Raw genomic sequence first — 24755 nt, forward strand, 5'->3', positions numbered from 1 at the left:
TATTGCATTTTACTGTGATTTATCGTATTGCAAAAAGTATTCACCTTGTGCCTGAAATTCTTGGTCTGAATATTTATGTAAAAAGTATTATTTTTTGAATTCAGGTTCTACTTCATTCATTAAGTGTATCATTTATTGCCTCTGTGTACAAGAAGTGCTTAGCACTAATCTCTGATAATCCTAACTGCTCACCTACGCTACAACCAACTAGAGCATTAGTATTATTTACTTATGCATCTGTAAATCAATAAGGATCCCTTCAACCTCTCTACACAGTGTACCCCATTGTGGTGCACTATATCAAGAGGACGGTTTCCTACATTGACCTACCAACTTGCACCAGCAAACGTCTCCACTTCTTGTATCCCTGTGCTGCAAACAGGATGCCAGTCAGCTGACCCTTGGAGTCTTTTGGCTTTGCTCAGCTCTGGAGACAACGTTTCCTTGAGCAAGACACAACTGGTAGATTCTATGTTTTTTCACTCGCCACCAGGTGCAATATGTGCAGTCCTCCCCGTTGGTGTAGCCTTCTTTTGCTGGTCCCTCGGTACAGCAGGGCAATTTCCCTTCAGTCCTTTTCATAAGAGGAGATCTGTGGTCTGGGTGCCAGAGTTGCCCCCTTTATGCTCGAAAAATAGCCCTAAGGCAGCATGTGGATGGTAGCCAGTGGGCTACCAGGTTCCTTCCACCTGGTGACCACTTCCTGTGGAGTGAGGCATCTGGCTATCCCAGGATGCACTATTCTGCCCACTCCCAAGATGGTGAAACCCCTCTCTCATTGTTCAGACCTCACTAGTCCACCTCTGAGGTGTGGCTACCTCAGCGCTACACCCCCTAGGAAAACTGATTTGGCAACTGGTTTCCCTCTCTGCTCCTTGAGCCAGCCTGTCTGCCTTACCAATGGGGCAACCTAGTGTTACACATCTGCCCTTTTAAAGGCAGCTTCTCCTTTGGAAGCCTTCCTTCTGGGGCTAGCACTGAAATGACTTCCTGCAGGAGTGATGCAACACCTCCATGGCGTGCAATCCCTCATTGTCCCCCTTCTTGAGTCATTGTCACGTCTTTTCAGGAGGACAGGAAGCTGTCTCGTGGAACAGTCGTTGTGTGCCCCCAGGAATGTCCAGGAGTTTAAAGTCCACAAGTGGTAGCTTTGTAAAAGCTGCACACTGCAGCAAGTTACATTAGCTTTGACTTGAGATATAAGTCGGGCTTTAAGAAATGAGTTGTTTGATACACTGAGTTGTTTGTTGCACTGTTCAGAAGTTAGCACTGTTTAGAAGTTAGCACATCCGCTGGGTCAGTGTGTAATCCTGTATTCACCAAATGGGCAAACAAGTCTTTACACGGTAAAAACTGTAGTTTCTCATGTTTAACTGTTAGGACATGTAAAGTACATGTCCTGCTCATGTCATTTGTTGTGCCTTGTCTTAGGACTCATAGGCCTGCCAGAGGGTGACTTAGAGAGATGTACAGGGGAAGTAGTGGTTTTGCAATTGCATTCAATCGGAAAGTCAAGCTTGCAGTGCACAACTGCTCTACCAGTCTGCAGACTGGGGGACTTAATTTATGCGGGTGACATTCAGGGTGGCACATCCTCTGCTTCAAGGCCTGGGTTATGACTTTCATGCCCCGAGTACCACGGTACCATATACTAGGGACCTACAGGTAAGTTATCCATTTCCGATTGGATATAGGCCATTTTACATACACTTTAGATTCTGCACTGAGGTCGGGTTAGCAGGCCTGAGTGCACTCCGAGTTAAAAAACCAGAAGCATCAGTTGAAAACGTTGGGGGGTGACCTTACAAAAAGAGGCATTTCCTTACACCTCCTGATTCAGCACAAATTGACTACATGATCAAACTTGGCTGAAGCCGATTAAAAAACTGATAGGGCCCGATTCACAGAACTATTTTAAGACAAAATCCTAAACTTACTACCATTTTGGTAAGATTTTTCTCAGTTTAGTAGTAGTAAATTTAGGAGTCCTAACTTTAGGACTCCTAAACTGAGAAAAATCCTAATTTTAAGACTTTCGGTATTCACAGAAGGCATTTAGGAGTCCTAAAGTTAGGACTCCTAACTTCTGTGAATACCGAAGTGAGTAAGTGTCTTCTGTGAATACCAAATTGAGTAAGTGCCTTCTGTGAATACGAAAATGGTAGTAAGTTTAGGATTTTGACTTAAGTTAGTTCTGTGAATCGGGCCCATAATTTCCATCTTTCAGTTTTCTATTGCATTTATTCTGATACACCAACCATTACTCTTATAAGTACATCATCTGTGAAGCGCTGTCACTGTTTCGGTCTAATGCACCCTATACAAAAAAGCGGAAGAAAACTGCAGGGTGACAGTAGACTTTCAATAAGATCCCTAGTGTGATCTTATGAGAACAAATCTCATTTTTCTTTGAAATGTATACTGTGCTCTTGTGTGTTTCTCTGAGACTCTTTCTGATGTTAGGGGCTGTTGCTGGGCTTCAGCACTCTTCTGCTAGAGATAACCATAGCAGGTGGGGATGTGCTGTCAGAAAATCTGTTTTGTTAAGGTATTAGTAGCAGTGCTCAATTTGTAAAACAATGAGGGGCATATTTACAAAGGAATGGTGGAGTGTGGCGCAAAGCACAAAATGCTATCGCCATGCTCCACCATTCCGAAAACTCAGGGATGCACTCAATTCTAGTTCTCGACGCAACAAACTACTCGTTACGGACCTGCCAGAATCAACCAACACTGGGTGGCTGGAGTCATATGTCAAAGATGTGCTCAGTGAGATCTTTGGCCTTGCAAATCTATCAGTGATGTTGATTGTTGAGCGAGCACATAGAACTCTGGTAGCCTGGCCGCCCTCTGGGGCCCTACCAAGACCTATTATTGCCCGACTTCTCAATTATAGGGACCAAGACTCGGTACTGAGGATGTCTTGTGAGAAAAGAACTATTTCTTACCAGGGTAATAGTTTGGCTTTTTATCCGGACTTCACTGCAACGGTTCAGGCGGCCAGAAGGGAAATCCAACCTGTCTAGAAATTGTTAATGGCAGATAATGTCCCGTATGCCATGCTGTATCCGGCTCGCCTGCGCAATTGCACTGCGGAACAAGCCAAAATATATACCAACCCCAAATCTGCTATGGACTATGCATAGTCATTAAAGCGGAACCGGCACGGGGCTTCAAATGCTCCGGATGAAGGAGGAGGATTGATGGCCTGACACCCACAATTTACAATGCTGTCTTTTTAAAAATATTTCCTGGAGGCGCCAACTACAAACTGTGACCCGTGTGAGGAACGGAATGATTGTACTTGGTCGGCGCAAGCAATGCTTCGCTTGGCTGGATTTCCCACCATAAACAGTGCATGACTATGCAAGTACTGTATAATATAGCAAACGTTCATTGAACATACTGTTTTCCCCCTGTACATGCTTATTTTCTTATTGAGCATTTTTTTCTATATCATTTGGCCACCTCCGTTCACATCTGGGAGGCTGATACACTCTGGTGTCCCAGCATGGATGTACCCCACATTTATTTCTGTTTCATGTTTCTAGTATGTTTTTTTCCCCTCTGTTTCTGGGATGGCTTTGGCTAGTTGTGGGTGGAGGGTGGTTTAAATGCTTTTTATTTTATGGCATGTGCGGTGTGCGTGCCAGTGATTCTACTGTGTAGAGATGTGCAAATGATTTACGGGTATTACAAGAAATGGCTACAAATGGATATATTCAAACATTGTAGGTTCTATTAACTTATTATCTTGGAAAGTGCGGAGGGTTAAATAATCCTAAGAAAATTTGCAAGGTGTTTGCCTATTTAGACCGACATGATATTCAGATGGCTTTCCGACAGGAAACGCACCCCACTAAGCACACGGAACAAAAGGTGGGCACCCACTGGGTAGCGATCAGTCGCCTCCTCGTATTCTGCATATTCAAGAGGAGTGTTAATATTGATTAAAAGGGGACCCCTTTTAAGTTAATTTGCTCTGAAACTGATGACCAAGGGAGGGTTCTTCTTCTGCATGGTTGTTTTGGGCGTACGAGACTTGTATTTGTGAATGTGTATGGACCTAATGTTGATGAGCCCTCTTTTTACAATAGCCTCTGGCAGCGAGTGGTGGCGGTGCCTTCCGCTGTGGTAATCTGGGGTGGTAATCTGAGCGTTTCCTTAGACCCGCAGTTAGATAGGGCAGCAGGCATTGCAAGGCATGGCAAATTGCTGCAAAGATGATTACTGAGATTATGGAGGTTGAGGGTCTAGTGGATGCAGGGCGGAGCCGTAATCCTATTAGTAAGGAGGGAACGTTTGTGGTTAATATCTAAGGAAGTCAGTGCATGGGCCACAGCAGTTAGACACTTCCCCAGAACGCTCTTGGATCATTCCCCCGTGCTGCTGGGTGAGTACCATCCTATTCGCGCCCAGCCTTAAAGTAGTGTCTGCAGCCGTCCGAGTTACTGGATAAAGTGTTCCATGTAGAGGCTGGTAGACCTGGCCCCTGTCTGGCTGGCAAGATTCGTCCATTATCAGATTCAAACCACATTGGAGAGATTCTTGATAGTACATCAGAAATGCGATATACTACTCCGGAGATCATTCAAGTGTTCATGAAATTTTATTCAGACCTTTATGGCCCATAGTTTCAGTGGAGGAACCTGACATTACACTGTATCTTGATGATATTGTGCTGGCATGGCTGTCCCCCGGGCAGCGTGAGTACCTCACACAGCCTATTGCTGTTGAGGATGTTAAAGCAGCCATAAGGACGTTGTCCAATGGCAAATCGGCTGGCTTAGACGGCTTGCCAAGTGAATTTTATAAAATGTATGTGGATCTACTGGCTCCCAGGCTGCTAGATGTATATGCAGAGGCTTGCGTAACAGGTGCTCTGCCCCCTCACTCTAGGAAGCCCTAATAGTCACATTGTTAAAACCTGATAAGGAAGCCAATAGATGTGAATCTTATCGTCCCCTTTCTATGATAAACATCGACACCAAAATACTTGCAAAAATTATCGCTAATAGACTACAGCCTCTTATCCCAAATTTGATACTACCTTATCAGTCAGGGTTTGTACCCAAAAGATCTACGACTCATGATCTACGCACAATTTTTTGCTGTATTAAATCATCTGGATTCTGAGTGTCCTGCGGCTGCTGTACTCCTAGACGCGGCAAAAGCCTTCGACTCCTGGCGCTGGGATTTTATTTATGTTTACAGTGCTGCAGCATATGGGAATGCTGCCATTCTTTTAAAAATGGGTGCATGTGCTGTACAGCGGCCCGGATGCCAGGATACGTGTTAACGGAGTGGTCTCTGAACCAATAAATATTTATAGAGCCACTGTGAGAAGTTGGCCTGATGTATGATGTCACTAGTTCTAGTGTAGACCTTATATCAGTCCAAACAACCCTTATGGTGATTGGTTGTAAAGTCAACCTTATAGACCAGCTATCCTAGTGGTAGCATGGACAAGAGCAGTCTTAGGCTAAACTCTGAATGGCATGTGAAGCCAGCTGTGATACCATATATAATCCCTTGAATACCAAATGAAAGGACACCACAACAGATATATATATAAAATAAAGTGTATTTATTCTAGTCAAACCCTCAGCACTCTTTATGAGATTAGAGGTAAGTACAACACAGTCTTATTTATGCATACATTAAGTCACACAGGTAAGTAATACAGTTAGGCCCTAGGGGCCACGCAAACCATATACTAAAGAACTGGTATAAGGACCACTGTCACGGAAATAGGATAGGCCTAGGCCTAGGGAATCGCTGGGGCTACACTACACTAGCAACAGTTAGGAAGTGGGAGGCCCACGGGACTCAGGTGCAGAGTGGAAACCCAAGTTACCTAGCCCACAGGCTGCGGGTGCATAGGTGTGAACTTGCGTCGGGTTTCGTCGTGGACTTCTATGGATGCCTGAAGGAAAGATGCTGACAGGCAGTCAGTGAAGAGTGTCCGGTGGATCCCAAGGCTGGGATCAAGAAGAGAGGAGACCTGCAAGCAGAAGGGACAGAGTCAAGGTCACTAGCCAGTGACCACGTGGAACCAGGAAGGAACCAGGCGATGTCGTGAAGATTGCAGGTGAAGGTGAAGCTTGTCGCTGCAGCCACGAGGACCAGGAAACGTCGAGGACGACCAGGGCCAGGAGGCGAGCTGTCCCACGAAGGCTCTTGCTGTCGGCGGCGTCGAAGTTGGACTAGGACTCACCAAGCCTTGGCAAGCGGAACCCACGAAGAACGGAGGACTTGCTTCTGGTGCAGACCAGGAAGGTCTGGGGTGCTTCTCTTTTGCAAGGAAGCGGGAGCCAGTCTGGAGGAGCCAAACCAGCAGTGAAGATTTCTGGATGCGTCGTCACAAAGGCCACTAGTCAACGGGCAAGCAACCGGACAGACGCGGCAAGCAGGAAAATGCAGAAGGGCCCCACGCAGGGCTCGTGGAGTGTGGGGGGCTGATCTTCGGTGCAGATGGTGCTTGGGGTTGGGGCTTCTCAATCCCCGGTGCACAACTTCGAGAGTGCCTCAGAAGCTGCGCTGGAAGATACTAGCCACTTTTCCCAGGAAGCCGGTCCCACGTCTCTCGTCGCCTCCACGGATCTCAGCTCGGCTGTGGATGTGGATCAGGGTCGGAGAAGTCTGGAAGTCAAGGCTCTGGTCGGGCTCTGCAGTCGGTCCCTCGTAGAACTTTAGCAAAGCAAAGGGTAGTCTCTTGATGGTGCCTGTTTGCACAGGGTAGCCACTCCTTGGCCACAAGGGAGATTCTTCAGTCTTCTTCTTTCGTCGAATGTCGAAGGTCCAGAGTTTCTGTTCAAGTTGCAGGTTCAGGATAATCTAATCTCCTGGGGCCCAGCTACCACTCTTATACTAATCTGGGGGGCTGGGTTACCTGCTAGGTCACGCCTTATGGGTGGGACCTGGGAGGGGGGTGGTTACACCCCCTTCCCTTTGTCCAGTTTCGTGCCAAGACTGGGCCTGGAGTGCCCCAGCACCGGTTTGAACTGGACTATGCACGGGACACCTTGTGTGCCCCAGGCATGTCTCATTCTTTTCATCCCTCCCTGCCCCAATACACTAAGGCCTGTCTGGGGTGGTGCTCGCACCTCCCAAGGCAGGAAACCTATTGTCCAAGCCTCCCTTGCCGGGATCACTCCGAGCAGCAGGAGGTCAGACTCGTGTCTGTGGCAGCAGCATCCATTTTGTGATGCTGGGGCTCTGGTTAACTTTAACCTGGTAAGTAGGTTACAACATGTCTTCTCCCTCTAGAAGGGAGGGATAATATCCTCATCCCCAGAAATGTGATGGGGGTATTATTCCAAAGTGTTAGACACCTCACACGACATGTTTTGATAAAGCCAAACCATAGTTACCATAACCGTTTAAGATTATAAGGCACTTTAAGAGTATATGGTAGGCTATATCATAGAACAGCTATAAGGACATGGTTCCGAAAGCTGCAGATAGGCTCAGCTCATGCTAGAGCACCATCTCACATGTTACCAAGCACTCTGCCTCCAGGATTGTTAAGGCCTGCCATAGGAGTGGCTGATAGGTACACATGTGTCTATATGTAAGTTAGGTATAGGAATACTACACCTAAGCAAGGAGTGATTACACAACCTTGCCCCAGCTGAGTGATCAGCCAGTTGTGTCATAATGGAAGGCCAGGCCAGGGGGGGCATAATACATGCTGCAGCCCCTGGTAGGCCTAGGGTACACCTATGCCCTGGGTACCTAAGGTACACTGTACAGGGGCCAATAAGGTGACCCTATCCAAATGGGTTATGCACCTAAAGTACATAGTATCAATTTAGAGAGAGAACAGCAGGGCTGTGGGTCTGGTTAGCAGGCCCACAGCCACATCTAAGTCGAAAACCAGTAAAGCAAAAGCAAAAAGTGGGGGTGAACATAGAAAGCAGACCCTACTCTCCTACACAACCCCCCCCCCCCAACTTAGGGAAATTAAACTAACCTTGACCAGTTGAGTCTTCATGTTCTAAGTGTAAATATCTGGAGAGTCCATCTGCATTGGCATGGTCAGTCCCAGGTCTATGTTCCACTGTGAAGTCCATCCCATGTAGGGAAATGGACCACCTAAGAAGTTTGGGATTTTCACCCTTCATCTGATTTACCCACAAGAGGGGCTTATGGTCTGTCTGAATCTTGAAGTGAGTGCCAAACAAGTATGGCCTCAGCTTCTTCAGGGCCCAAACCACAGCAAAGGCCTCCCTCTCAATAGTTGATCAACGTTTCTCTCTAGGGGTCAGCCTTCTTCTTATAAAAGCAATGGGCTGGTCTTGACCATCTACATTCAGTTGTGAAAGAACAGCTCCCACACCTAACTCAGAAGCATCTGTCTGGACAATGAACTCTTTGGAGTAGTCTGGACTTTTCAGAATAGGTGCACTGCACATGGCCTGCTTCAGGTCATCAAATGCTTTTTGACAGCTTACTGTCCACTGAACTTTCTTTGGCATCTTCTTGGAGGTCAAGTCATTAAGTGGTGTCACAATGGACCCATAGTTATTAACAAACTTTCTGTAGTACCCAGTCAGGCCCAAGAAAGCTCTGACCTGAGTCTGGGTAGTTGGAGGAGTCCAGTCCTTTATGGTCTGGATCTTGCTCTCCAGTGGTTGAACCTGACCCCCACCAACTAGGTGGCCCAGGTATACAACCTTGCTCTGCCCTATCTGGCACTTAGTGGACTTGATAGTGAGGCCTGCCTTTTGCAGGGCCTCTAAAACATTCCTCAGGTGGACCAGGTGATCCTCCCAGGTGGAGCTAAAGACAGCAATATCATCAAGATAAGCTGCACAATAATCATCCAACCCAGTAAGGACTTGATTCACCAACCTTTGGAAAGTGTCAGGTGCATTCTTCATACCAAAGGGCATTACCACAAATTGATACTGTCCTCCTAGGGTCGAGAAAGCAGTTTTGGCCTTTGCATTCTCAGCTAGTCTGATTTGCCAGTAGCCTGCTGTCAGGTCAAATGTGCTCAAAAACGTAGCAGCTGCCAGTCTGTCAATGAGCTCATCTGCCCTAGGTATTGGGTGGGCATCTGTCCTAGTGACAGCATTGAGACCTCTGTAATCCACGCAAAACCTCATCTCTCTCTTACCATCTTGGGTGTGAGGCTTTGGCACAAGGACTACAGGACTAGCCCAAGGGCTCTCTGAAGGTTCAATGACTCCCAGCTCCAACATCTTTTGTACCTCAACTTTTATGCAGCCCCTGACATGGTCAGGTTGCCTGTAGATTTTACTCTTCACAGGCAGACTGTCACCAGTGTCCACCTCATGGGTGCACCAGTTTGTCTGACTTGGGGTCAGAGAGAACATATGTCTGTAGGATTGCAGAACCTGTCTGCAGTCCTGTTGCTGATGGACAGTGAGGCTGTCAGAAAAGACCACACCATCAACTGAGCCATCATCAGGGTTCTGAGTCAACAGGTCTGGGAGAGGGTCACTCTCTTCCTCCTGCCCCTCATCTGTAGCCATGAGTAAGCCCATGTCTGCCCTGTCAACATATGCCTTCAATCTGTTGACATGAAGCACCCTGTGGGGGCTTCTGGGAGTCCCAAGGTCCACCAAGTAGGTGACTTCTCCCTTTTTCGCAACAATAGTGTGGGGTCCAGACCATTTGTCTTGGAGTGCTGCTGGGGCCACTGGCTCCAACACCCACACTTTCTGCCCTGGCTGGTAAACAGTCAGCACAGCCTTTTGGTCATGCCAAGCTTTTTGGAGTTCTTGGCTTGCCTCAAGGTTTTTAGAAGCCTTCTTCATATACTCTGCCATCCTGGAGCGGAGACCAAGTACATAATCCACTATATCAAGTTTGGGTTGTCTGAGAGGTCTCTCCCATCCTCCCCTTACTAAACATAGGGGTCCTCTTACAGGATGCCCAAACAAAAGCTCAAAAGGGCTGTAGCCAACCCCCTTTTGTGGGACCTCTCTGTAAGCAAACAGAATGCAGGGTAAAAGGATGTCCCATCTTCGCCTAAGCTTGTCTGGTAACCCTTTTATCATTCCCTTTAGGGTCTTGTTGAATCTCTCAACAAGCCCATTGCACTGTGGGTGATAGGGTGTGGTGAACTTGTAGCTCACACCACACTCCTTCCACATTGCAGTCAAGTATCCTGACATGAAGTTGGCACCTCTGTCAGAAATGACCTCCTTTGGAAAGCCCACTCTGGAGAATACTCCAAGCAGGGCCCTTGCCACAACAGGAGCTGTTGTGGTCCTCAGGGGAATAGCTTCTGGATACCTGGTGGCATGGTCCACTATCACCAGTATGAATCTGTGCCCAGATGCTGTTTGTAGGTCCATTGGTCCTACAATATCTATGCCCACACTTTCAAAGGGAACCCCCACCACAGGGCCTTTGTGGTGCCACCTGATTTGCCACTGGCTTGGCAGGTGACACAGGAGCGACAAAACTCCTTAGTATCTTCTGACATATGGGGCCAGTGAAAGTGAGGGACAAGCCTGTCCCAAGTCTTGTTCTGGCCTAAATGTCCTGCAAGGGGAATATCATGGGCCAAGGTAAGAAGGAAGCCTCTGAACCTCAGTGGTATGACCAACTTCCTGGATGCACCAGGCTTGGGGTCTCTAGCCTCTGAGTACAGTAGCCCTTCATCCCAATACACTCTATGGGTACCTTGAGCATTCCATGCAGCCTCAGCAGCAGCCAGCTGTCTGAGGGGTTCAAGAGAGGGGCAGACTAATTGAGCCTGCCTCAGATCTGCCCTTGAAGGTCCCCCTGTCCCAAGAAACTCAACCTGATCAGGTTCAAGTTCTTCTAGGACAGTTCCTTCAGGGCTCTCAGAATCATCCTCCTGGGAGGGCTGATCAACCACCTGAGGCAGGGGGGAAGGCACAGCCTTAACCCTACTGCTCTTTCTCTTGGGTTGTGACTGGTCCATAGTTTCAGGATCCAGCACTTGTTCAGTGGTGCACTTTTTGGCCTGTGACCTGGTCACAGCAAGGACATGTGCATCTATCCCCAGCATTTCTGCATGGGTCCTATACTCCACTTCAGACCAAACTGAAGTTTCAAGATCATTGCCCAGTAAACACTCTACAGGAAGGTCTGAACTAACAACAACTTTCTTGAGGCCAGTTACCCCTCCCCAGGAGAAGTTAACAATAGCCACACTATGGGAGGTAGTGGCATTGCTAGCGTTGGTCACTAGGTAATTCTCACCTAGTATGATCTGACCAGGGTCCACAAAGGCAGGTGTCACCATTGTGATACTAGCCCCAGTGTCCCTGTAGGCCTGAGCCATTCTTTGGTTGATAAAAGGAGTCTGTCTGTACTTGCCCAGGTTACTGGGGCCTACAGTAGAGGACAAAGCTAAGTCCCCATCACAGATCAGAACAGCCTGAGTAGGTATTCTGACTAGGCCAGAATCCTCCTCAGTTCCCAGGGTTAACCCTACTACACCCTTTTGCTGGGAACCACCACTTACAGCTGGACTAGGGGGTACAGTTGCCTTAGGGGCAATGGTGGCTGGGGGCTTATCCTTTTTGGTGCACTCACTAAACCAATGTGAGTTGGACTTACAATAGTTGCACCATGGTTTCTTTTGGCCATCTTTCGTTTTATCCTTTTTGGGACCACCCTCCCCCTGAGCCTTTTGGGGGCCTGGTGAAGACTTCTGGTCTTTTTGTTTCTGATCATTACCCTTCTGGTCTGCCTTTTTCTGATCACCGCCCTGGTTCTGTTTTTTCTGCTTAACTCTAGTCCTGACCCATCTATCTGCCTTCTTTCCCAATTCTTGGGGAGAAGTCAGATCAGAATCAATCAGGTGTTGATGCAGTAGCTGGTTTTGACAGTTGTTAAGGATTTGCTCTCTCGTGATCAAATTATACAATCCTGTATAGTCCTTAACCTTACTTCCCACTAGCCAGCCTTCCAGAGCCTTAGTGGCACAATCTACAAAGTCAGTCCAGTCCTGAGTCTGTGTCTTCTGGGTATCCCTGAACAACAACCTGTATTGTTCAGTGGTTAGGCCAAACCCATCAATTAGAGCACTCTTCAGGACAGTGTAATTATCTGCATCCTCATCACTAACTGTGAGGAGCTTGTCTCTACCTTTCTCAGAGAAGGAGAGCCACAAGATAGCTGCCCACTGACTTTGGGGTACCTGCTGTACTTTGCAAGCTCTCTCCAAAGCAGTTATCCATTTGTGGATGTCATCCCCACACTTGTAGGGAGGGACAATCTTGCTCAGGTTTCTATTATCATAGTGCCTGTCTCTATCCTTAGGGATATTGCTGCCACCAGTGGGTTCTGACCCACTTAACTTTTGCTCTCTAGCCAGAGCAAGCTTCTCCTTGGCAAGGGCAAGTTCTTCCCTCTGAATCCTCAGATTAGCTTCCCTCATTCTGGCTTCATGCTCCTTTCTCTCAGGGGCAGTCATTCCCCTGTGAGAGGAAGCACTAGAGATGCTAGAGATATGGGAGTGGATGGATTCCCTTGAAGGGGATCTGTCCCTCCTTTTCTCTGTGTAAGCCCACTTGGGGGTCTGTATGGGGGGACCCCATGCAAACTCCCATGTAAGCTTAGGTTAGCCTGGCTAAGTCTTCCTACTCGGCCCTGGCTGTCTACCTCTTCATCTGAAGCCCCATCTGACTCCTCTGTGGTGAGTAGACCCTCCTTTGTACCTAGGGTACTGGCCTGTGAGGCCCTTAAAGCATCATACTCCTCTAGGAGCTGTACTAACTGAAGGAGGGTAGGGTTTGCACCCTGTTTTAAATTTCTGGAGGTACACAATTGTCTCATCTCCTGAAAAGTTAGGGTATCATATCTAGAGGGGGTCTTCTTCAGACCTTCCCCTCCTGAGAGAGCATCTACTTGATCTCCTCCCAGAGACATGATCTAGTGAGGGTGTGGTGTGTGCACCTACCTACACTAGTTGTTTCTACTAAACCTCTCTGGTAGTTGTAGTCAGGGTGTGTTACTCCCTTCAACTCCCTTCAACCTACAACCACTAAGTCCAGCGGACGGTCGCAGCGGGCGCGCCGTTTGCGCGCCGAAGGCGCGCCTAAGGCAAGCCCGTCTTCGCCCGTCCTCGCCAAGTCATCGCCTCTCGCCAGTCACCCTGCCCAACAAATACGGACGGCTCATCACTATGACAAAGTTCATCTCCTTTCACTCAACCCGGGCCTATGCTATGACAAGCTAGAGGGCTGCATTGGTCAGACTGCTCTTCAGTGCAACTCCTGTAATTTACACATCCCTGAGCCACAACCTACGCGACACAAAGCCAGTAGAAGGAACCAGACCTCGCTCACTATTTCCCAGCTAAATGTCCGGTCCCTGGTCAAACACTACGCGGAGGTAAATACTCTACTGGTAGATGAAAACCCAGATATTCTGTTTTTAAGTGAAACCTGGCTCAAGGACGATCTGACTAGCATTCCTAACCTAACGCTACCGGAGGGGTTCTCCATGATCTCCATTAACAGAGACTCTAGAGGAGGCGGAATTGCCGCCATTTATAGAACAGCTTACTCTTGCTCTTTCTTAAAGGAAAACATTACGGGATGTGAATGTGCCCGTTTTAAAATCACCATTAGCCCTCACTTTGCCCTATCTGGCCTGTTTGTCTATAGACCCCCTGGACCTTCTTCCAAATTTATTGAAGAGCTCCTAGAGTCAGCTCATGCGTTGGTCGCTAGCTCCGCCAATTTTACGATCTTAGGGGATTTAAACCTTCATTTTGACACTATTTCGGACCCAATCATTAGCAACCTCCTGGCTGACCTCACAGCCTTGCAATTCACCCCCCTTATACATTCCTCCACTCACGTTGCCGGGCACCTACTTGACCCGGTTTTCACCAATATCCGGGGAGCTATGGCAGATTCACCTAAACCTATGGGCTGGACGGACCACTTCCTCGTCACATTCACGACCTCGGTCGCTACCCAATCCAACAGGGTGACGCCTACTCCTTGCCTCAAACGACCCTGGCATAAACTCCATAATCTGGACCTTCCGGCCAGATTAGGAGAACTCAATTTTGAAATCACTAATGACATCAATGCGTCATATGTTGCTTTTCAAGCATGGATTACTAAGGGACTGGATACCCTCATACCAGCCAAATGGACTAGAGGACGTACTATACCATCTAATCCTTGGTATGACGAGAACTTAAAAACATTGAGGAAAAAATGCAAAAGAGCGGAACGCCAATGGAGGAAAGAATACAAGGACGAAGACAAAAACTTTTAACTGACCTCACTCAAAATATATCACAAAGCTATACGCACCGCCCGCGCTTCCTTCTATGCCAGGGAAATTAATTCCAGTTCCAATCCCACAAAAACAATTTTTAAAATAGTTCAAAAGCTACAAACCGGGGGCAACCCTGCCTCGATTATTTCTTCCACCCAACAGTGCGAAGACCTCGCTACGTTCTTTACTGATAAGGTGAGGAAAATTTATAATTCTTTCTCACCAAATCCCTCCATCTACATCAGCCCTTCTAACTACCCTTGTAAGGGATCCAGGCTCACCCATCTGCCAGCTATCTCCCATGAGGATCTAGCTAAATTTTGCAGAAGGGTGAAATCTGGCGCCCCCTCTGACCCCATGAGACCAGCTTATTTTTTAGGTGCCCTAGACTTTTTTCTCCCCACGTTGACCACACTTCTCAATCTTTCCTTTTCATCGGCCACAGTACCCACCTGCTAGAAACAAGCCTGGGTAAATCCTATTATTAAAAAACCTACCTTAGACCCCACTAAGCTGGAGAACTATAGGCCCGTTTCACTGCTTCCCTGGGTATCCAAACTGGCAGAGACCCATGCTAACACAGTACTCATGAAGCACCTAGCAGAAAATAACATCTTAGACCCCTCCCAACACGGATTTAGGCCGGGGCACAGTACGGAGTCTGCCCTTCTCTCCACCACTGAACATCTCCGGAAAATTATGGACTCCGGTCAGAGTGCTGCGCTGATACTACTTGATCTCAGCGCAGCCTTTGACACGGTCTCCCATGATATCCTCCTATACCGGTTGGAAAGCATTGGTATCCAGGAACTGGCACTGGAGTGGTTCCGATCATTCCTGACGGGCAGGTCATTCCGTGTGTCAGCCCCCCCATTTATCACCCAACCTCAAACTATAGGCCAAGGAGTCCCGCAGGGGTCCTCCCTCAGTCCATCCCTTTTCAATCTGTACATGCAGCCCCTTGCGGCAGTGGCCAGGGAATGGGGTCTCACGCTGGTGTCGTACGCCGACGACACACAGCTGGTAATACCTTGACAGAGATGCCCTCCATCTCCGCCACAAGATTTAGGGATGGACTGGCGGCAGTCGCCAACTGGATGACTGCAAACTGTTTACAACTAAATGCGGGGAAAACCGAGGTGCTATTCCTAGGCAAGAACCCCAGCTGCTGGAACGACCACTGGTGGCCCTCCCTGTTGGGTCCTTCTCCCCCCCCCCACATCGTTGGCCAAAAACTTGGGTGTGTGGCTCGACTCCGCACTAAACTACCAGACTCACACTAAAAAAGTAGCGGCGACCTGCATTGGGTTGTTGAGAAGCCTTAACCCTATTTTAGGCTTCTTTGACTACAAAACACGGCAGCTTATTGTCCAATCTACCATCCTGGCTAGATTGGACTACGCAAGCGTCCTACTCTTGGGCGCCAATTAAGCCGAGATAAACAGGTTCCAGCGAATACAGAACGCTGCGGCCAGACTAATAGTTGGCCTCCCTAGAAAGTGTTCTGCTAGAGCCACCATACACAGACTCCACTGGCTTCCGGTGGAAGCCCGTATCCAATTTAAAGCCTTGACCACGGCTTTTAAAATCCTGAAAATGGATGGCCCCGAACTCCTCCGCCCGCTTTTAACACCATACACCCCCCAACGCCATCTTCGCTCCATGGGGCAGAATCTAGTGGTGGTCCCCCGCACGAAGTTCTGCCGCAAAGGGGGCCGCTCCTTTAGACTGCTGGGAGCAAAACTGTGGAACTCACTCCCCCTCCACATCCGTAGTCTCGACAACCTATCCGCTTTTCGCAAAGCAATTAAAACCCACCTCTTCCCACCTCTATAAACTCCCTCCCCTCCCCACGGGCCATGCTATGTTTCTTAGCGCCGGGACGCCCCGTTGCTGGGGCAGCTGTCGCGCTCAACAAACCTATAACATAACATAACATAACATCTATGTTATATGTACCTAAACAATATCTGTGTGATCTTTCAATTTAGTATCTCAAGATTACAATGGTATTACAACAGCAAGCTCAGATCCCACCGCTGCCACCAATGTGAGAAGTTGGCCTGATGTATGATGTCACTAGTTCTAGTGTACACCTTATATCAGTCCAAACAACCCTTATGGTGATTGGTTGTAAAGTCAACCTTATAGACCAGCTATCCTAGTGGTAGCATGGACAAGAGCAGTCTTAGGCTAAACTCTGAATGGCATGTGAAGCCAGCTGTGATACCATATATAATCCCTTGAATACCAAATGAAAGGACACCACAACAGATATATATATATAAAATAAAGTGTATTTATTCTAGTCAAACCCTCAGCACTCTTTATGAGATTAGAGGTAAGTACAACACAGTCTTATTTATCCATACATTAAGTCACACAGGTAAGTAATACAGTTAGGCCCTAGGGGCCACGCAAACCATATATTAAAGAAGTGGTATAAGGACCACTGTCACGAAAATAGGATAGGCCTAGGCCTAGGGAATCGCTGGGGCTACACTACACTAGCAACAGTTAGGAAGTGGCAGGCCCACGGGATTCAGGTGCAGAGTGGAAACACTCACGCGTAATGCGTAAAAGTCGATAGAAATAGTAGTTGTTAGAAATTAACAGTTTAAGGACACTTCTGAAGCAGCTAGAGAGTCGAGACTCGGAAACTAGACCCTAGCATAGTCACTACCCTTGTGAGCACCAAAGTACCCAAGTTACCTAGCCCACAGGCTGCGGGTGCATAGGTGTGAACTTGCGTCGGGTTTCGTCGTGGACTTCTATGGATGCCTGAAGGAAAGATGCTGACAGGCAGTCAGTGAAGAGTGTCCGGTGGATCCCAAGGCTGGGATCAAGAAGAGAGGAGACCTACAAGCAGAAGGGACAGAGTCAAGGTCACTAGCCAGTGACCACGTGGAACCAGGAAGGAACCAGGCGATGTCGTGAAGATTGCAGGTGAAGGTGAAGCTTGTCGCTGCAGCCACGAGGACCAGGAAACGTCGAGGACGACCAGGGCCAGGAGGCGAGCTGTCCCACGAAGGCTCTTGCTGTCGGCGGCGTCGAAGTTGGACTAGAACTCACCAAGCCTTGGCAAGCGGAACCCACGAAGAACGGAGGACTTGCTTCTGGTGCAGACCAGGAAGGTCTGGGGTGCTTCTCTTTTGCAAGGAAGCGGGAGCCAGTCTGGAGGAGCCAAACCAGCAGTGAAGATTTCTGGATGCATCGTCACAAAGGCCACTAGTCAACGGGCAAGCAACCGGACAGACGCGGCAAGCAGGAAAATGCAGAAGGGCCCCACGCAGGACTCGTGGAGTGTGGGGGGCTGATCTTCGGTGCAGATGGTGCTTGGGGTTGGGGCTTCTCAATCCCCGGTGCACAACTTCGAGGGTGCCTCAGAAGCTGCGCTGGAAGATACTTACCAATTTTCCCAGGTTGCCGGTCCCACGTCTCTCGTCGCCTCCACGGATCTCAGCTCGGCTGTGGATGTGGATCAGGGTCGGAGAAGTCTGGAAGTCAAGGCTCTGGTCGGGCTCTGCAGTCGGTCCCTCGTAGTGCCTGTTTGCACAGGGTAGCCACTCCTTGGCCACAAGGGAGATTCTTCAGTCTTCTTCTTTCGTCGAATGTCGAAGGTCCAGAGTTTCTGTTCAAGTTGCAGGTTCAGGATAATCTAATCTCCTGGGGCCCAGCTACCACTCTTATACTAATCTGGGGGGCTGGGTTACCTGCTAGGTCACGCCTTATGGGTGGGACCTGGGAGGGGGGTGGTTACACCCCCTTCCCTTTGTCCAGTTTCGCGCCAGGACTGGGGCTGGAGTGCCCCAGCACCGGTTTGAACTGGACTATGCACGGGACACCTTGTGTGCCCCAGGCATGTCTCATTCTTTTCATCCCTCCCTGCCCCAATACACTAAGGCCTGTCTGGGGTGGTGCTCGCACCTCCCAAGGCAGGAAACCTATTGTCCAAGCCTCCCTTGCCGGGATCACTCCCAGCAGCAGGAGGTCAGACTCGTGTCTGTGGCAGCAGCATCCATTTTGTGATGCTGGGGCTCTGGTTAACTTTAACCGGGTAAGTAGGTTACAACATGTCTTCTCCCTCTAGAAGTGAGGGATAATATCCTCATCCCCAGAAATGGGATGGGGTATTATTCCAAAGTGTTAGACACCTCACACGACATGTTTTGATAAAGCCAAACCATAGTTACCATAACCGTTTAAGATTATAAGGCACTTTAAGAGTATATGGTAGGCTATATCATAGAACAGCTATAAGGACATGGTTCCGAAAGCTGCAGACAGGCTCAGCTCATGCTAGAGCACCATCTCACATGTTACCAAGCACTCTGCCTCCAGGATTGTTAAGGCCTGCCATAGGAGTGGCTGATAGGTACACATGTGTCTATATGTAAGTTAGGTATAGGAATACTACACCTAAGCAAGGAGTGATTACACAACCTTGCCCCAGCTGAGTGATCAGCCAGTTGTGTCATAATGGAAGGCCAGGCCAGGGGGGCATAATACATGCTGCAGCCCCTGGTAGGCCTAGGGTACACCTATGCCCTGGGTACCTAAGGTACACTGTACAGGGGCCAATAAGGTGACCCTATCCAAATGGGTTATGCACCTAAAGTACATAGTATCAATTTAGAGAGAGAACAGCAGGGCTGTGGGTCTGGTTAGCAGGCCCACAGCCACATCTAAGTCGAAAACCAGTAAAGCAAAAGCAAAAAGTGGGGGTGAACATAGAAAGCAGACCCTACTCTCCTACAGCCACCAGACAGGGCTGCCCTTTGTCACCGATGTTATTTTCTCTGGCGCTGGAACCCTTGGTGTGTAAGAAACGGCAGCAACATGCTAAGGCGGCGCTGAGATTCTGGCAGCACCCACTAGTGATCTCATTGTATGCAGACAACATGCTACTGTACGTCAGGGAGCCTGAACGATATCTAGCGTCCCTGCTAAGGGAATATGTCTGCTATGAGGGGTTATCCAGACTGGGTATAAATTGGAGTAAATCCACTGTTCTCCCCCTCACTGATAGCACTAAGCAAATGGAGCTTGAGTTCCCACTCAGTTGGTATCATGATCCTGTACGTTATTGGGTGTGTGAATACACCGAGATTAAGACACTGTGTTCAATATGAATTACGGCCGGGTGTTAGAAATGGGATTTCTGGTTGGCTAAGGCTTGCGCCAAAGCCAGGCAGAAACCACCACTCTAGTCAGGGCAAGGGAGTTACACGCCAAAGATAACCCCTGCTCACCCCCTTGGTAGCTTGGCACGAGCAGTCAGGCTTATCCCGGTGGCGATGTGTAAAGCATTTGCACAACACACACAGCAACAACATACTAGGCACACCACAAAAGGAACTTCACACAATATACACTGTGCCCACTGGCACTGGGCAATATTTACAGGGGATTATTTTCACATGACAGGGCCACGTGGGCCACTGTCAGAATCATCACTTAGTAAAGATAATAAATGTAGACATATAATCAACGTAGAACACAACCAGTAATTACTGGCACACTATACTCAGCATCATCCTGTGACATAAATCATATCATGTAAACGTATCATATCAGGCGAGAATTACATTCTGCGCCAACCTCACCAGCATAAACACATTATGCAATCATCTCACAAGTCTGAACACATTAGACCCTAACCTCCTAAGTATAACTCACCTTAGGGGCGTAAATCACACAGTGAAACATATTCTCCCTAGCATAAACCATGATATGCAAAAACAACCTCATAATCATAAACCACATTCAGAGGTATAACACAGGGTGTGTAATCATACTACATATATCCCATTTCCTAGCACCACATCACATTAGGGCCTGGTGCCCTACAAATCTAACAATCCCCCTGGCCAACTGGCCATCTCCAAAGGGGTTCAAATGCCCTCTGTCCATAAGTCAGGGCGCACTGCCTGCGCAGCAAGTGTCAAGGGTGCGCCACGGCGCAAACCTAAACGTAGCAGCTGCTCACTACTTGCTGGGCAGCTGGGAAAGTACGGGGCAAAGGAGTGCATCTCGCTCCTAACTTCACAAGACATGCCTCCAAAAGAACTGTGCGCCTAAATGGTGCAGCTGCCCACTGCTTGCTGGGCAGCTGGGAAAGTTACAAATGAGGCTTGGGCTCTCAATGGCCCTTGAAACCAATGTGCCCAACGCTGGAGCCATCTGGCTCTGAAAATAAACATGTCCCCATGGGGCGCACGGGCTCCTGAAATAACTATGCGCCAATAAAGAAGAAGAACTTGCCCTCCAGCACTGTGGAGCTCACTGGCGCTTTAAATAGATATGCACATGGTGGAGCCACGCACATGCTCTCACATCAACACATGCCTGCCTTGTTGGAGCCCCGTAGGCTCTGAAATACTGAGGCCAACAATGAAGAAGCACTCGCCCCCAACATTGCAGCTGCCCTCTAGCAAGCGGGGCAGCTGTAGGACTGGTCAAACTGGTAGGCGCCCGGGCCCATCTGGGCTCTCCTAAGCAAATATGCCCTCTTGTAGAAAAAATGGCGCGAGCACTACACGTGCCGTCTGAGTCCCCCTCCGGGACTCTTAAGAAACAGAGATGGCCCCCAACGTTGGAGCCACATGGGCTCTTGATCCAACACCTGCCCCACGATGGAGCGGCCCGCAACGGAGGGTCCGCTCAGCAATTAAACAAAAGGGGACAACATTGAGCCCTCTCTTACCGGCTCTCGGCACGTGTCCTCCTCCAGGCGGCGGGGGCAGGCACCGACAATGTGCCTCGTGCCCCCGGTGCCGCAATCTCTACACCGCGGGGCTCTCCCTGTGCCATGGGAGTGCTGTCATCGGCAGCCTCGGCCGCCTCTTCTCTCTTCACCCGGGCCCCCTCCTGATACCCGGGACTCGCATCGGTAAGGCCAGCACTACGCGGGGCTTCCCTTCCTCACGGGAGCCCCGTGCTGCTCTCTGCCGCTTGGGCCGCCTCGCTAGACTTCCTCCTTCCGGTGCAGGCTCCGCCCCAAGTCAGGCAGACGTGCCTGACTTCCTCTTTACGATCAGCGGCCACGGTGGTGATTTCTTTTCGGCGGCAAGAGGGGTAGGCTCCCTCGAGAGTAAAAATAAAGTTAGAAGTGGGGTGGGCACCCACCATAAATATAAAAATAAGCAGGGTGGGCAACTGCAAAGCTCACAAGGAGGGGGGAATCCCTAGGCTGGGGGATCCCCTCTCAGCAGCGGCGCGCAGTCCAGCGCTGCAGGGAGAAAGTAAAGCGCTCCGTAGAGAGGAAAATAAAGCGCTCACCAGGCGCTAGGGTTAAGTCCTTGAAGTCCTTGGAGGAAAAAAGAAATGTAGCACCAAGCTCCCAGCAAAGAAGTCTTCAGGGCAAAAGGGGCAGGCAGGACCCAGGGAGGCCAGCCCTCCCCTGGGCCCCCAGCAGCAGCACGCCCTGCAGGATCAGCACCCAAGTACAGAACAAATTCATGGGGTCACAGCCCCTTCTTTTATACAGCATTTTCCTTTGTCTCAAAGTGTAGGGCATGGGGGAACCAGATACAACTGGTTCAGGGGAGCTGTTGAGCACTTTGTTTTGCTGAGCTCCTCTCTCCCTTTCATAGGACAGGCCAGGGACATCAAACGCACCACAGGAGGTGGAGCCAGAATTGTGGAGGGAAGGCACAGCCCTATTCAGGTCCCAGGTGCAACTCCTCCCTCCCATCGACATGCAGATCTCCCTATTCAGCACCGGGCAGACCCATCCTGGCTCCTGGAATTCCCCAGCCCTCTCAGCTCCTGTCAATCACAAGGCAGACCTGCAATTCACATCAGGCAGGCAGACACACAGCACACAGAAATGCCAACTTCTAAAAGGGGTATTTCTCATATAGTCATAACGGATCTGCGCATACCATTGTGCAGCATTCCTTCTCACGATTCCATACTTACTAAACTCGACCCTGCCCTCCCCTCATACCAAGAATTACCATGGACACACATATCCTCCATGCATTCCTATAGGAGGGCAGGCCAATCTCACCACACGCACTCAGAGAGCGCACCCACTTTACACTGGGCCACAGTGCTAAAGTGCCCAGAGGCCTAAAACCACTACCACCATATCAGAGCTTAAGGCAAAAAGTTCAGGGGTGAACCTGCCAAAAAGGGCCAAGTCCAACACCGGGTAGTTGCCAAACTGAATGATCAGGTCACCAAATGGACTCGGCTTCCTCTATTATTAGCGGATAGAATAGCTATCACTAGGATGACTATTTTTCCCAAATTATTATATCTGTTTGTGAACATCCCCCTGACACTTAACAAAGCCACCTTCCAAGCTATTCAGACTTGTTTACTCACGCTAGTATGGGGAGGTTAAAATCCTAGATGCAGTTGGGAGATGCTAGGGGCTCCCTTTTGAGCGCGGGGGGGTTCGAAGCTCCAGACATACGCCTGTATTACTTGTGTGCAGGCTCAGTTTGTGCACTATTGGTATTTTTCCCAGCGCTATCTTCCCCCTATCTTGCAGTAGAAGCTGACAATGCACATCCCACCCCACTAATGGCCATGGTATTACACCACATAACACTGAGAAACAAAAATGGGTTTAATACAGTGTCAAGTACTGTCACTGCGTGGAAAGCTTTGGGAGCTTGTGCTGGAGTTGAGAATTTGTACGCTCCAGTTATGCAGATTGTTGCATATCCGGACATCTCGGTTGTTGCATATCCGGACATCTCGGTAACTCATGAGAAAGGGGCTCTAGGTATGCTGTCTAGCTCAGGCATTAAAAAATGGGAGATACCCACCGTAAATTCTTATCCTTGACCGCTTTCACCTCTGGAAATCGTTATACAGCTATGCAAGGCTTTGTCTATACCAGGTTGCGTATGACTGTGTAGGCGCTTGACTCAGGATACCCAGCAGAGCCAAAAAGGTTGTAGGCCTTGCAAATAGCAGTGTCAGTGGGTGACTCAACTGGTCTTATCACTAAGTTATACAATGCATCTCAACAACAGAATGAGATGCAGGGCTTCACCTCTCTCACTAGTTGGAATGAGCGATTGGACAGGACATTGACTCAGAATGAATGAATGGATGGAGTGCTGCGCGCTGACTGGACGCCTTATGGCGAACTCCAATCTTCGTATAATTCACTTTAAGTTGTTGCACCAAATGTATTACCCGCCAGTGAGGCTGAAGAGATACGGGCTGCGTGAGGACGCGAAGTGTGCGAGATGTGGGCTGGATGAAGCAGATTTCGTTAACCTTGCTTGGACATGTGCTCCCATTCGCAGTTTCTGGTCGAACGTTACGGAGATCATAGGCAATACTGTGAATTGCTCATCTGAGATTTGCCTATTAGGCTTAGTAAAACAACTAAAACCCTGTAATCGGCAAATTGTTGCAGTCTCCATGTTATTGGCAAAACATTTAGTTGCGAAACATTGGGGTGGGAAAACGGCACCAAAAAAAGACAGTATTTGAAAGAATGTAATATTTGTAAAGAGCAGTTAGCCACATATGCTGAAGAAATACCTGAGGCCTCTAGACCAAAAGATTTCTGGGCCTCGCTCACGTATTATTTACTGGCTAATCCTAATATGACATAGATCTTCAAATTTTCATATGAACAGCACTGTAGGTGCTATCTGATTATCCGAATGATAATATACATCTCTGATACTTGTATAAGTTTCCAAAATGTGCTGATGCAACGCATTGACTCTGCACTGCCTTGGTCGTTTTTTTTTGTGTTTTTTTTTCCGCTTTGTTTGTTCTTAATTATTTCTGCAACGCTTCGTTGTAGGAATTATGGGTTCCTGTTCTAATGCACAATTGTTTTCACATACTGTTGTCATAAGTTGCTATGTATACTTGTATTACAGCAGTTTCTTCTGTGCAATTGGTATACTCAACAACATATCTGCTGTACATTGATTGCAACATGTTTTATTGAACTGTAGAATCGCAATAAATACGTTTTGAAAAAAAGAAGCTGGTGGCTTTAATACGTGTTTGCATTTACAATCCTCTTGTATTTCAGAAGTAACGAATGTTTCTTTTCAGCTAGGATTGAGGGATGCTTTACGAAAACCATGGCTGCTACTGTTACACACATGAAATAAATTACTTTTAAATTGTAAGGTCTGCCCATCATATGTTAGTGTTAACAGTAAGGATTCTGACACCAAAATAACAGATTTGGCAAAGCATTATTTCAAAATACTCAAGGGGCTCTTTTATATCCACTGTCCTGTGCACTGTAGAGAGTTAGGACCTTATAATACGTTTGGGGGTCTGATGGACTGCCAAACCCATGATGACGATGCAGCTACTGCCACACTGGTGGTCTGACCGCCCTATTTCAAGTAGGGCAGTCAGACCACCATGAGACTGCTGCTGCTTCCAGGGATCCGCTGTCCGTGGCGGTTTTACAGTTGAAACCGCAATATGCTTGGCGGGTCCACTGTAGCCCCACCAAACATATTAAGAGTTTCCTCCCTACCATGGTTTTCATAGTGGTGAGC

The 24755-nt window shown here is 48.5% G+C and overlaps 1 protein-coding gene across 2 annotated transcripts in view; it reads left to right on the forward strand.

The window, feature by feature from the left end:
* DNAH17 (dynein axonemal heavy chain 17) overlaps positions 1-24755 on the forward strand; it is a 14992541-nt gene that overhangs the window by 11130757 nt on the left and 3837029 nt on the right. The window lies entirely within an intron of this gene.

The sequence above is a fragment of the Triturus cristatus genome, chromosome 7 (assembly GCF_964204655.1).
Source record: "Triturus cristatus chromosome 7, aTriCri1.1, whole genome shotgun sequence".
Lineage (NCBI taxonomy): Eukaryota > Metazoa > Chordata > Amphibia > Caudata > Salamandridae > Triturus > Triturus cristatus.